The 14,906-nt window shown below is 34.1% G+C and overlaps 1 long non-coding RNA gene across 1 annotated transcript; it reads right to left on the bottom strand.

Annotated features, from left to right (window-relative positions):
* Positions 1 to 2,255: 2,255 nt before the first annotated feature.
* LOC117932950 lies at positions 2,256 to 11,525 on the bottom strand. Its single transcript, XR_004654263.1, has 2 exons — positions 11,399 to 11,525; positions 2,256 to 2,619 (listed from the first exon to the last, which is right to left on the bottom strand). It is a non-coding gene; the product is annotated as an uncharacterized LOC117932950 (long non-coding RNA).
* Between the last annotated feature and the right edge of the window lie 3,381 nt (positions 11,526 to 14,906).

Below are 14,906 nucleotides of genomic sequence, written 5' to 3'. Positions count from 1 at the left end.
ATTATGAAAATATATGCTTCTCCAAATACTCATTTGGTAAAAACTCATAAATTAAAGCTTGTTTAACTCCATCAGTACAAAATCGAACCAGGTGAACTATATTGGCATGATGGATCCTACCCATTGTTCCCACTTCATTAATGAACTCTTCTCCATTTTCTTTTGAATTGTTTAGGATTTTGACTGCAACAAGAACGTCACTAAGAAACTTTCCTTTATACATAGTTCCATAACTGCCTTGACCCAATTTTTCCTTGAAATGATTTGTAATCTTCTTAATATCAGCAAAGGAGTATCTTGAGGGCTTGAGAGCTTTATAGTCTTCTAGAAACTGTTCAATCCTTTTTGTATTCTCTCTTTCTAATTCGTCTGAGCTATACGCATGATAAAGTGCGATGACTACAAGCACCACAAGACAGAAACTGAGGATTACCGCTGCATGTGATCAGAAAAAAAAAAAAAACAAGAGAAAATGAAGAAAAGGTTTTTCTAAATAGATGCTGAAAGAGTCAAATACTAATCTTTTCTCTCTTCCTAATCCTAAGTTAAGAAAATAATAATAAAAATAAGAGTTCAACCATGGGAATTCTTGCTTCACGTTTTCCTCAGTAATGATCCAGCTTTTCAGACATAATGCAAAAAGTCAAAGAAAAGAAAAATATATATACATATTTTATTTATAATCATATTTTCCTTCCCTCTTCTGTTATTATTTTCCCTTCTGCTTTGATATTTTCAAGATCCAATTCCTATATAATTTATCTGCAAGAAACGAAACCGCTAACGTAAGTAGTATGATCAGGAAATAGCAGAGAGGAAGCAGATTGATTATAGAGGAATGAATTCATATAGTACCTTTTCTGGCTTATCAATACATTCAGTTTCAGGTTCTTTGCCAACATTGCTCTTCAGTCTGCGTTTCTTACCTTCTCTTTCGCAGTTTCCACATATCAATTCTGACCATGTTAAGGAAAAATAATTTTCCCCATTAACTATATCATCTGGGAGCGTAGCGTTGTAAATCTTGTGGCAAGAGGATAGATCCAAGCTTTCAAAATAATAGTAAGAACCAACAGCATAGACTGGGTTGCTGAGGAGAATGGTGCAAGGGATGGACAAAAAGTAATTTGAGTAGTCTGTTTTATCTGAGGAACAATTGGAACAAGGTGCAGTCACTTAGGTGGTTGGAAGGTGTAAGTTTGAACCGGAAGGGAGAAGCAGACAAAGTAGGGTTTTGAAGCTGTCTTTGGAGGCAAAAATCTGGGTTATTTTCTAATGCCTTCCATAATAATATATGAGGTACTACTTATTATCTTTTTCTTTTGGTGTTGTTTGGTTTGGAGGAAAATTATTTTCTAATATATACTAAAATAATTTTTTTTATAAAAAATATAATTTATAATATTTTATTCATGTTTTGCTAAAAGCCATAAATTTATTTTTTAAATTTATTGGAAATTATAAAATTATTTTCATTTTAAGATTTGAATTACATTTAAATTATATTATATAAATTGAATTTACAATATTCTTACAAAATCAAAACAAAAATAAAAAATAAAATTAAAAACAACTTACCCAAACAAGTTTTTTGTTTTTCATTTTTTTAAATTGTTTTTAAAAATTTGTCAAACATCGGCCTTGTTTGGGAAGTATTTTTAAAAACCATTCTAGAAAAATAGTTTTTTTTAAGAATAGTTTTTGATGTTTTTAGAAACAAAAATTACGTTTTAGAATTAAATTCTTAAAAACAGTTTTTGTTCTAATATATATATATATATATGTTTGATTGAGTTAATAAAAGGAGTATTTTAAAACAAGAAAAACAAAAAACACATTTGGAAGTTTTTTTTTTTTTTTTTTTAAAAGAGTATTTTCTTTAATTAATTTGATATTGCAATTATATAAATAATTTTTAGATTCAGACTTCATTTAATAATAATAAAAAAAAACTATTTTATATATTATGAAATTTATTTGCGTGAGTTATAATATTTTTTAAACAAAGGATTACTTTACCAGTATATCATACAGTATGGAAGTCTACAAATTTGTCCACCACTACTTCTTGATCTCATCCTTCGACTAATTGTTCTTCATTGTTCTTCATTGCTTGTAGTCATTCCCTTTGCATATGCCTTTGGTTTATACTCACTTTAAAAGTAGTCATTACATGAGAACCCCCACGTCAAAGCACACACTACGATGAGAAGAATGCTTCATTGTAGTCTAATTAATGAAAGAGGCAATAAAGGGACTCATAAATATGTTCATCGACATCATTTATTTCATCCAATGAAAAGGCATCAACAACCATTGATGTAATCTAGTAGCTAAAACAAAAATGTAAAAACAATAAGGATTCAAGTATTGGTACATTTCAGATCACTACAAGAGACTTTTTGGGTTGCTACAAGCAAAGAATAAAGCACAAACTAGCAGGAGATAGACTCAACAAGCAAATACAACACCTTCTCTCCTTGTCAGCCCACCTTCAAACAATTGAGTCGAACCTAACCCAACAGTGTAGTTAATATTTGGGTCAGGCCTACTTCCCTTGGAAGTTGTACAAATGGTCTAGGAAGAATTTGTAGTGAAGCACTCCAATGCTATAAGCACCTGCAAATCAAAGAAAGGGAACAGACAAAAACCATTTTGTGTTACACTACAAGAACTAGACCAAGAACAGGACTTGTAAAATCACAGTAATACAAAACCGAATGTCCAAAACCAGTGGACCATTTGCAAGAAATGAGAAATCAAATTAATGAAACACAAATCACAATCATTTTAAATAGAGCAGAGGTCATTCAAAACCTACGGAACTCTACAAGATGTGTTAATAAACCGGGAAATATTCAAACAAATCATAAAAGTGATCTATCTTAGCCTAATGTTAATATAAAAGATTTATAATTGCAAGAACATATGATTCTCCATTTGGTTGCTGCAATGAGAAATTGAAATATTGAATCCAACATCCAACAAATGAAAAAGACAAACAATTTCTTTATCTTTTGGAAACTACAAAGCAAGATAAGGGCTTCAAAGTGTTTACCCTTTTTCATAGTCTTAGTTTTTTATCAACCAAAATGGAGAAAAAAAAAATATACAGTTGAGAATCACTGGGAAAAAATGGAGAAAATTAACAAGTCTCATATTGAATAGTGAAAAAAATAATGATAAATGCAAGTGAACATCAAGATAAAGGAACAAGAGATATCACTTCAAGACCAAATTTGGAACCCATATCGAATTCAGAAAAAATACAAGAAACCCATATCAAAATCAGCAATAAAGAGGAAGAAAAACACCAAAATAAAACAATATAAATTAAATACAAGATGAAAGTTATGAAAATTCCAGCCCATCTAAATGGACTTTCACATCTTTCTATTTTATGTCTGTTGGCTGTTTTCACTTAGAGAGTCACACAACTTGCAATAGGCAAAGATTAAATCCAAATGGATTTTGAAGAAAACAATTAAAAATTTGAAAACTTCAATTACTAGCTAGTTCATATAATAATTGCAATAATATTAGTAGGTATGCTTATGTGAGAAGAAACAGATGTTCATTGATGATGGAAGGTTCTTTCTCACATTTGCTAAAAAAGTTGTTTGAAAACAAAACAAATAATCCATAGTCTATTGCCAAAATGTCTGTAAAATATATAAGAATGGTGTTGATAGATTTTTTATTTTGAAAAATGTATCTTCTCTAATATAATACATAAAGCCAAAATATAAATTTAATATCAAGTGTCTTGTGTTTGCCCAAGAATGAGACCTTCCAAACAATTGACTTAGCAATCAATTCCTAAGCACTCTGAGCAACCAAAGGTCCAAAATGCCTGCAACATGGGTTGACTTTTGTTTTTTTAATAATTATTGGGGTCTCACATCTCTGGAAGAGAATGGATTGAGTGTTAACTGAATACACGTTCACACGTCCAGCACTTCATGATGTGGTCCAACACTTTGACCACGTCCTCCATAATCCCTCTTCCGCTACGGTTAAGGAGCATGTTCCAGCAACTGCTCATGCATGGTGGCAAGAGCAATGTGGTATGATGGAAGCCACGGTTATAAAGATATGAAAAATGGTCCCGAACTCATCTACTACTATTATTATCTTCAGAAACAACATCTAAAAAAAGGGAGATTAGAGTTTGGAAATCAAGTTTTTGTAACCGACTACAATGGCTGGAGGTAAGTAGACTATTCTTAGTCTTTTTCAGTTTTGATTCATGTTGCAAATTCATTGGAATCATATATATATATATAGCATGTAATCAACTTACATTTGGTATCAGAGCATGTTAAATCTTACCTCTGTTTTGTATTAATTCTGAATGAAAATTCTTGTTATTATGATCTCTCTAAATTATTTATACAATGGCTGCTTGAGGCGATCCAAAGGGGTTGGCGTAATTCTTTTAGAAAATGCCATTACAGGCGTTCAACAGGCAGCCATTCAGGTGCCATTTTCGGGTGCTTCAGCGGCGCTGTTAAGGCGCCATTGGAGACACCATCAGGAGTGCATTTTTGGGGCTGCAACCAGCGCCATTTCAGGCGCCATACCAGCCCCGTTCAGACACCACTTACAGCACATTGGGAGTGCATTTTTGGGGCTGCAACCAGTGCCATTTCAGGTGCCATACCAGCCCCGTTCAGACACCACTTGCAGCACCATTGGAAGTGCATTTTTGGGGCTGCAACCAGCACCATTTCAGGCGCCATACCAGCCCCGTTCAGGCACCACTTGCAGCACCATTGAAAGTCCATTTTTTGGGGTTGTAGCCAGTCCATTTCAGGCGCCATACCAGCCCCATTCAGGCACCACATGCAGCACCATTGAAAGTCCATTTTTTGGGGCTGCAACCAGTCCATTTCAGGCGCCATACCAGCGCCATTTCAGGTGTCTTTTTGCGCTGGCAAGAGGCGCCCTTTGGGAGTGCCGTTCAGGCGCTATTCGCAGCGGCTGGAAGTTACCAGTGATGACTTACTTGCTGGTGATGTTGGTAGCCGGAAGGCACCCGTGAGGCTCTTTATGCCTCTGATGCAGGCGGCTCCATGGCTAGCTGGTGATGAAGTAATCCACAAGGGTGGCGGTAAATTAGAACCTAGAGAGAGAATGGGTTCTATTAAGTATTGGGCCATGTATTAAATGGGAAATTTGGGCCTTGGTATAAGAGGTTATTGGGCCCATTAAGCTCAATGCATACAATAGCCCATTTTACAAAATTATGGGCTTTAAGTTTTGGTTCATTGAATGATGGTTAAAATTGGGCCAATTTAGACCCTTTTTTGGCCCGATTTGAATTTTAATTTTAATTTTATTGGGCATGGAATTGATTTATTTGTATTTAGGCACTCATTCATAATCTGAAACCTTTAAAATTAATTTTTTTTAAATTATCATGTAAATTTTATACATGCAAAATAAATAATTATATACTGTTTTATATGTTTGTAGTCTAAATTAAAGTTGTAGCTTTTAATGCATGCAATTGTTGCATAAAATTTAGTTGGATATATTAAAATTATATCATATAAGTTTTAATGTCTAGTGAAATCATATGATTTTTAAATAATTAAGGAATAGCCACAGCATCCTTAATTATATAAAAATTATATATTAAGTAAATAAGGATCACATTATCGACATTAATTGTAATTAATTATATAAATATGATGATTTTACCCCACAGGGTTTTCATTATGTTTATATAATTAATTAGGATAAAATATTAAAATCAATTTTTCCTAATTTACCCACAAGAGTTAGGAAGAATTAATTTAATAGGTTTATCATAAAGATTATAGACAGAAAATATCAAACTATATTCATAATAAATTTCATAATTCAATAAAATAGTTTGATAAAGTCTATCATAAAGATAATTAATCTGATTGAATTAAAGATTTAGCCTACAGGCAATTTTTAATAAAATTAGATTCAATTTTAAGCATGTTCTACATTGGTAAAGCATGAATTTATATTAAAGCCTCAAATTTTTAATAAGCTTGTAATCCTTTAGTGTAATTTTACCTAGCATATCTGATATTCGTTGTGAGGTTCCTGAACTTAGAGGAGATAACTTTAAGATATGGAAGGAGAGAATTCTTCTTCAATTAGGGTGCATGGACATAGACTATGCCATAAGGAAAGATGAACCACATAAGATCATTGATACCAGCACACCTAAAGAAATACTATTGTACGAACGCTGGGAGAAATCTAATCGGCTCAGCGTGATGTACATAAAGACAAAAATTAGTGCTAGTATACATGGTTTGATCGAGCAACATGAGAATGTCCGCGAATTGCTCAAGGCTATTGACGAGCAATTCGTTACTTTAGACAAAGCCTTGGCAAGCACCCTGATTATGAAGTTCACATCCCTGAAGCTCACTGGTATAAGAGGTGTACGCGAACACATCATGGAGATGAGGGACATAGTGGCTCAATCGAAAAAGCTTGAGGTAGAAATGTCTGAATCCTTCTTGGTGCACTTTATCCTTAACACTCTTCCGCTTTAGTATGGACCTTTTAAAATCTCTTACAACACACATAAGGATAAGTGGTCTATCAATGAATTGATGACCATGTGTGTTCAAGAGGAAGGAAGGTTATTGATGGAACAGGGAGAAAGTGCCATGCTGGTGATGCAAAGGAAAGGAAAGAAAGGAAAATCTCAAGCCAGTCAGAAAGGGAAGCTACATAATCCTCCCAAATCTGACATTAAGAAAGACGAAAAGTGTTTTTTCTGTAAAAAGAAAGGACATGTGAAGAAGAAATGTCTGAAATTTCAGAAATGGCTTGAGAAGAAAGGTAACCCTACCTCATTTGTTTGTTATGAATCTAATATGGTTAATGTAAATACCAACACATGGTGGATTGATTTTGGATCTACAATCCACATTTCAAATTCCTTGCAAGGTATGCAAAACCTAAGGAAGCCAGTGACAAGTGAGCAATTCATCTTATCCGGAAACAAGATGGGCTCGCATGTGGAAGCAATAGGGACATGTTATTTAACTTTAAATGGTGGTTTTGCTTTAGAATTGCAAAAGACATTTTATGTACAAAGTTTCTCATGAAACTTGATTTTAGTTTCTAGACTTGTACCGTTTGGATATTCCTTTCATTTTTCAAAAACATCTTTCAGTTTGATTTATAAATCTGATTGTGTTGGGAATGGTATTTTGTCTGATGGTCTTTATTGCATATTCTTACAAAATGATACCACTCATAATTCATTACATGTCCAAACTGGCATTAAAAGATGTGTTGTTAATGAGGATTCCTCTACATTATGGCACCGGAGATTAGGTCATATCTCCATAGATAGAATCAAAAGATTGGTGAATGATGGGGTACTTAGTACTCTAGATTTTATCGACTTTGAGACTTGTGTGGACTACATTAAGGGAAAGCAGACCAACAAGTCAAAGAGAGGTGCTACTAGGAGTTCTACCATACTAGAGATCATACATACTGATATATGTAGTCTTGACATAGACTCTCATGGTCAGAAATACTTCATTTTTTTCATAGATGATCTCTCATGATACATGTATCTCTACACACTTCATAATAAAAATGAAGCTTTAGAAGCCTTTAAAGTTTTCAAGGCAGAAGTAGAGAAACAATATGGTAAACAAATTGAGATCGTGAGATCAGATAGAGGTGGAGAATATTATGGTAGATACTTGGAAGATGGACAATCACCTGGGCCATTTGCAAAGTTTCTTCAAGAACATGAGATTGTTGCCCAATACACCATGCCTGGTTCTCCAAACCAAAATGGTGTAGCAGAAAGAAGAAACCGAACTTTATTGGACATGGTGAGGAGTATGCTTAGCAGCTCAAAACTTCCTAAATTCTTGTGAACTGAAGCACTTAAGACAACAGTGTATATATTAAACCGAGTTTCAACCAAGGCTGTCCCAAATACGCCATTTGAGTTATTGAAATGTTGGAAACCAAGTTTGCAACATATGCACGTTTGGGGATGCTCGTCTGAAGTGAGAATTTATAATCCATAGGAGAAGAAACTAGACCCAAGGACTATTAGTGGGTATTTCATTGGATATGCTAAAAAGTCTAAGGGGTACAGATTTTACTATCCATCTCACAGGACTAGGATTGTGGAATTGAGAAATGCTAAATTTCTTGAATATGACTTGGTCAGTGGGAGCGATCAATTCAAAAACATAGTTTCTGATATTGATCATACAAAGTCTCAACCTTCCACTTCAAGTGATAGATTGTTTATTGTTCATAACACCCCTTAAGTACAATCGGGTGTAGAACGAACAATCGCTGAAGTTCAACCAGTCATTGAAGTTCCACAAGCTATTGACAATATTCTAGTAGATCAAGTTGATCAGGAGTTTCCTGACACTTCTGAACAACAAGTTGAACCTCATACTTCCTTAGAAGATATTGGTGCAACCTTAAGAAGGTCTACTCGAACTAAGAGGTCAGCAATTCCTAATGATTATGTAGTGTATCTATAGGAATGTGACTACAATATAGGAGCCGAAAATGATCCCAAATCTTTTTCACAAGCCATGAGTTGTAAAGAATCAGAATTGTGGTATAATGCCATGAAGGATGAGATGAGTTCCATGAAGTGCAACGATGTTTGAGACCTTGTTGAGTTGCCTAATGCTGCAAAAACCATTGGTTGTAAATGGGTTTTTAAGACAAAAAAAGACCCATTAGGCAACATTGAGAGATACAAGGCCAAACTTGTTGAAAAAGGGTTCACTCAGAAAGAAGGAATCGATTACACGAAAACCTTTTCTCCTGTATCTAAGAAAGATTCCTTACGCGTTATATTGGCATTAGTAGCCCACTTTGATTTGGAATTGCAACAAATGGATGTGAAAACAACATTTCTTAATGGAGAGCTAGAGGAGGAGGTTTACATGAAACAACCTAAAGGATTCCCCTCTAGTGATGGTGAGCAATTGGTTTGTAAGCTTAAGAAATCCATATACAGTTTAAAACAAGCATCCTACCAATGGTATTTAAAATTCCATAACATAATTTCTTCATTTGGTTTTGAAGAAAATGTTATGGATCAATGCATATACCTTAAGGTCAGTGGGAGTAAAGTTTGTTTTCTTGTTTTATACGTGGATGACATCTTACTTGCAACCAATGATAAGGATTTACTTCATGAGGTAAAACAATTCCTCTCTAAAAATTTCGACATGAAGGATATGGGTGAGGCATCTTATGTCATTGGCATTAAGATCCATAGAGACAGATTTCAAGGTATCTTAGGTTTGTCTCAAGAGATCTATATCAATAAAGTTTTAGAGAGATTTCGGATGAAGAATTGTTCACCTAGTGTTTCTCCTATAGTGAAGGGTGATAGGTTCAATCTTGACCAATGCCCAAAAAACGATATTGAGAGGGAACAAATGAAGAACATTCCATATGCTTCTGCAGTTGGAAGTCTGATGTATGCTCAGGTCTGCACAAGGCCTGACATTGAATTTGCTGTTGGAATGTTAGGACGATATCAGAGTAACCTAGGTAAGGACCATTGGAAAGCTGCAAAGAAAGTGATAAGATATCTTCAAGGAACCAAAGATCGCAAGCTTATGTACAAACGGACAAGCAGTTTAGAGGTTGTTGGCTACTCAGATTCAGACTTTGCTGGTTGTGTTGATTCACGTAAATCAACATCTGGATACATTTTTATATTGGCCGATGGAGCTATATCTTGGAGGAGCGTTAAGCAGACCATGATTGCTACTTCTACTATGGAAGCTGAGTTCATATCTTGTTTTAAGGCTACTTCACATGGTGTATGGCTTAAGAGTTCCATTTTCGGGCTTAGAGTTATGGATTCAATATCTAGGCCATTGAGTATATATTGCGACAATTCAGCTACAGTCTTTATGGCGAAGAACAATAAAAGTGAAAGTCGAAGCAAACACATCGACATTAAGTATCTAGCCATAAGAGAACATGTTAAAAGAAAATAAAGTGGTTATTGAGCACATTAGCACTGAATTGATGATCGCTGATTCTTTGACTAAGGGCATGCCACCATTGAAATTCAAGGATCATGTAGTGAACATGGGACTTAGTTCCCTTATGTAGTTTCTATTGTACAAACTCTTATTATGATGTTTTCTCATATTGATGTGCACTTTTATTTAATTTTGAGAAAATTCAACTTCATTGGACCAAGAATGAACATAGGGTTTATTCATTAAGTAATATTGCCACATAAAGTATAATGTTAAGAAATGAGTACATTGTAATACATGGAAGGTAACACTCGTTAAATAGAGGACTTATCGCCATGATTCATGTATTTGTTACTTAATGGGATAATTGATGGACTGAAATAGGACATTAGGTTAAATGTGTGGACCAAGTAGGAGAATGTTAGCTGAATACACGTTCACACGTCTAGCACTTCATGATGTGGTCCAACACTTTGACCATGTCCTCCACAATCCCTCTTCCGCTATGGTTAAGGAGCACGTTCCAGCAACTGCTCATGCATGGTGGCAAGAGCAATGTGGTATGATGGAAGCCACGGTTATAAAGATATGAAAAATGGTCCCGAACTCGTCTGCTACTATTATTATCTTCAGAAACACCATCTAAAAAAAGGGAGATTAGAGTTTGGAAATCAAGTTTTTGAAACCGACTATAATGGCTGGAGGTAAGTAGACTATTCTTAGTCTTTTTCAGTTTTGATTCATGTTGCAAATTCATTGGAATCATATATATATATATATAGCATGTAATCAACTTACATTGAGAGCTTAGGTTAGGAGGAAGGTGAGCTATAATATTGGATCTAAAAATGTAGAAACTCCATTCTACATACTTGTTAATTTTGAAATGCATCCAGAAGTGATTATTACCAGTACTGCAATTTTAAGTTCAATCATTAATTGCATTTACCAGTTCTTATATATAATGTAAGTATACAGAAATTAAAGGGTAGGGTCGAAAGCTGATCTGTGATCCAATCATAATAGAGGTAATAAGAACCACAAGAACCCATTACAACCTTTCAGTATTTTCCAGAATGAACATCAGAAACTTTTTCCCTCTTTCTGGTTTTTTCTCAATTTCTGGTACTTTGTTTTTAGACCTAGAACTACCAAGAACTTGCGAATCACTGCCCTTATGGAGAAAAAAAAAATCCCTAAATCTTATAAACCCCAAGAAAAAAATCCAGATTTTCTCAAAAACCAAACAGAGTAACCAAGAAGAAGCATGCTTGAAAATTAAAAGCCCTACAGAAATTTCATGATAAATTAGACAAGTGCAAAGCTAGGGTGGCGAATCGCACCTAGGATTTGCGTCCATGAGAGGGATTTGATAGAAAAAAATGAGCAAATCGCACCTTGGTATCATGCTGGTAGAGAGACTCGTAGTAGACGTGTTGGAGGTTGCAGACGTGTCGGAGGAAATATCACAGGGACAACACGGAGAACACCAAATTGAAAACACGGAGAGATGCCGTTTTTTCTTTGTTCTCTGAAAAACAAGGGAAACAACTTTTTGTTGTTTTTTGAAAATGGAGATTTGAAAACACAGAGAACAACGAGAATCAAGACAACAACCACTTGCCAAACTTGCTTTTTGTGTTTTTTGTTTTGAAGAATAGAAAACAGTTCTCAAGACCCCAACCTAACAGACCCCTTATTTTTATAAAATATTAAAAAAAATTATTTTATTTTTTAATTTTAAAGTAATTTTTGAAAACAAGTTTTAGAAAATATAGTGAAATCGATTGTTAGTCATGGACATTTCAACAATAGTCTGGTCATTGTGGGATTGTTTTTTTATCATCAACAATACCGCACTTATTATTGCCAAAATAAATTCATTGGGTTGTAAGTTGTAATCCATAATAGATTTTCGTAGGGACAGAAAAATATTAAAATAATGGCTGCCCTTGAACTTTTTTTTTTTTTGTAAGAGCTAATTCATGAGGTTGGGTAGTTAAACAAAAAAATTTAAATGAGAGGATAATAATTGATAATTGGATAGATAACTCCGATAATTAATGACGTGTTTACTCCATTTCTTGTAATAAAATCAATAAGTTTGATTCCTACTTCAACCATTACACTTACTTGGTAGATGGTGAAATGGGGTGCATATTTATTATAGACTTAAATATTTAGAAATAAATATCTATAATAATTTAAATATTATAATATGATCTTTTAAATATTTAAATATTTTTTAAGTCATTCAGCTTATCTTAGAATTTGATATATTTAAGTATTTTTAAACCCGTTAAAATTATAAACATAAAAATAAATGAGTTATTAAAAAAATAATCTTGAAATATTATTTAGAAAAAAAAGAAGTCATACTAATATAATCATTAAACTAAGTTATATAAAAACACAATAAAAATAGATTTTTATTATAAGGCTATCACGATAAATGCATACATTTTTTTTTTCTTACTATGAAGAAATAGTTAAAATCAATTATTTTTATTGTTATTCAATTTCTAGACAATTATTTAAATACTTCAATCACTTGTGAATACTTCAATCACATTGTTAATTTTGATTCTATTTCCTTTCATTTTGTGGTTTTTCTTTTTCCTTGCAAGATATCTCAAACCAGGATTAGCCATAATTAAGAAGAAGAAAGGTGAAGGGTTGCAGGGATAAACGAGAAAGCACACATTGAAAATTCTTATTGATACTATGTTTAAATATACATGAGTGTTGACTTAATGTATATGGCAATAATAAAAATGTTGCTATAGAAAATTCCAGTCTATAGTAATTACAAAGAATATATACAATGATCAAGCCTTTGGCCACAAGACGGGCATTTTATTTAGAAACTGAGCTATCAAGATTTTTCTTAACTCGAAAAACCCACTTGCAACCAATGATATTATGTTGAGAATTAGAAGGAACAAGTTGCTAAGTTTGATTCTAGATAAGAGCATCGAACTCCTCAGACATTGCTTGTCTCCACTCAGGAATATTCAGTGCATATGAGACACAAGTAGGTTCGATAAGAGAATGAGGTGAAGAAAGGCTAGAAATAAAAAGGGTTTTAGGTTTGAAAATATTATTTTGAGAACATGTAACCATGGGATGAGTACGAGTAGGAGGATAATAACATACCTATTGTGGAACACTCTAATGAATGAGAGGTCGGCAAGGTTTAGTGGAAAAAGGCTCTTCACGAACAAGAGCATCACTAGGGGAAGGAGTAGAATCTGACAATGATAAAGATGACAAAGAGAGAGATGGGCAAGAGGGAACTTGGGAACCTATAGGCAGTAGAGAGAATGACCTAGGGGATTTGTGAATAAGGGAAGAAGAGGAATCAATGGGGAGAGGTTAAGAAGATAAGGGTTGAGAGAGATTAAGAAGCACAATGGAAAATAAAGGTGTGGGGTTGACTGGTTGGTACCAATTCTGAACATTGTCCGGTGTTAATCTGGACAAGTTTTGGTCAAGTAAAGAATAAGAAAAGATATTTTCAAGAAAATCAACATGCCGAGATATGTAAAAACGGTTCATGGAAGGATTAAAGCAACAATAGGCACTTTGATTCTTTGAGTAACCAAGAAAAACACATGGTTTCGACCTTGAGTTAAGTTTATGTTTAATATATGGCTTCAACCAAGGATAACAAAGGCACCTAAAAACCCTCAACTTTGACTAATTCGGGGAGCAACCAAACAATTTTACAAAAGGATTATGAAAAGATAATGTGAAAGTGGGCATGCGGTTGATAAGGTATGCAACAGTCATGAAGACATAAGACCAAAATTGAAAAAGGAGAGAGGCTTGTGTCAGGAGTGTGAGACCAGTTTCTCTAATGTGGTGATGACAACATTCAGAGAATCCATTATGTTCAGGTGTATACGAAGGCATGATAAAATGACTTATACCATGAGATTCACTTTTTTTAAGAGTAATAAACTCACCTCCACCATCAGAATAAAAGGAAATGATTAGTTTTTGAAAATATTTTTCAACTACTAATTTAAACTTTTTGACCACAGTGGGAACATCTAATTTGAATTTAATTGGAAACAACCATAAATATTTTGTGAAATGGTCAATGAACACAACATAATAACAAAAACCATCAAATGATTGAATAGGAGATGACCCCCAAACATCTGAATATATTAATTCAATAGGTGCATGACTTGTCAAAGTAGAAACATAAAAAAGAATTTTATGCAACTTATTACATTTGCAAGCATTACAAGCAATGATTCGTTCCCAATTGGTGTCTCAGCTGATTCATGTCCGACTGGTGCTCTTTGATTGAGAGAGTAATCAACAAAATTTATAACCTATATCACCATGCATTAGGATAGCCTTAGCTAGCATAGCATAGTGGCTCTAGGGTCGTTCACTAGGAAGGGTTTTCAACTCACAACTGATACCAGTTCAGAGTTAAATTGGTGCTTTTTCATTTCAAGGTTAGCTTAAGAAAACATAAAGATGTTTGAGTGAAAAAGGTTTGGTTTTAAACTAACCAAAAATAAAGTAAGGAAAATTACTTATGAAGAAAAACATTCCTTGGAGGTTTGGGTTCACAGGGGAGATTCCTCATGCAAAAACAGAGCTCTGGTCATTTGGTTCATTTCCTCGCATTAGAGAATTAACATATAGTCAATTCTCTAACCGGAGCTGTACAGATGCATCCCTTTAATGGATTTCAGCTCTAATTCCCTCTCACTGATGCAACTTGCAATGGCTCGTGCCTCTCACCTAGCATTTGCCATTCAAGATGATCTTTAACTTTGGACTTCCCTTCTCAAGCTCGCAAGAGATAACTAATGGATGTCTCCTTGGAGTCCAAAAGCTTACCAAGTGTTGGCAATTCTAGAAAATCCTACCTTCAAGTCA

Source organism: Vitis riparia, chromosome 16 (assembly GCF_004353265.1).
Source record: "Vitis riparia cultivar Riparia Gloire de Montpellier isolate 1030 chromosome 16, EGFV_Vit.rip_1.0, whole genome shotgun sequence".
NCBI classification, from domain to species: Eukaryota; Viridiplantae; Streptophyta; class Magnoliopsida; order Vitales; family Vitaceae; genus Vitis; species Vitis riparia.
This window is presented reverse-complemented; position numbering and strand designations above follow the sequence as displayed.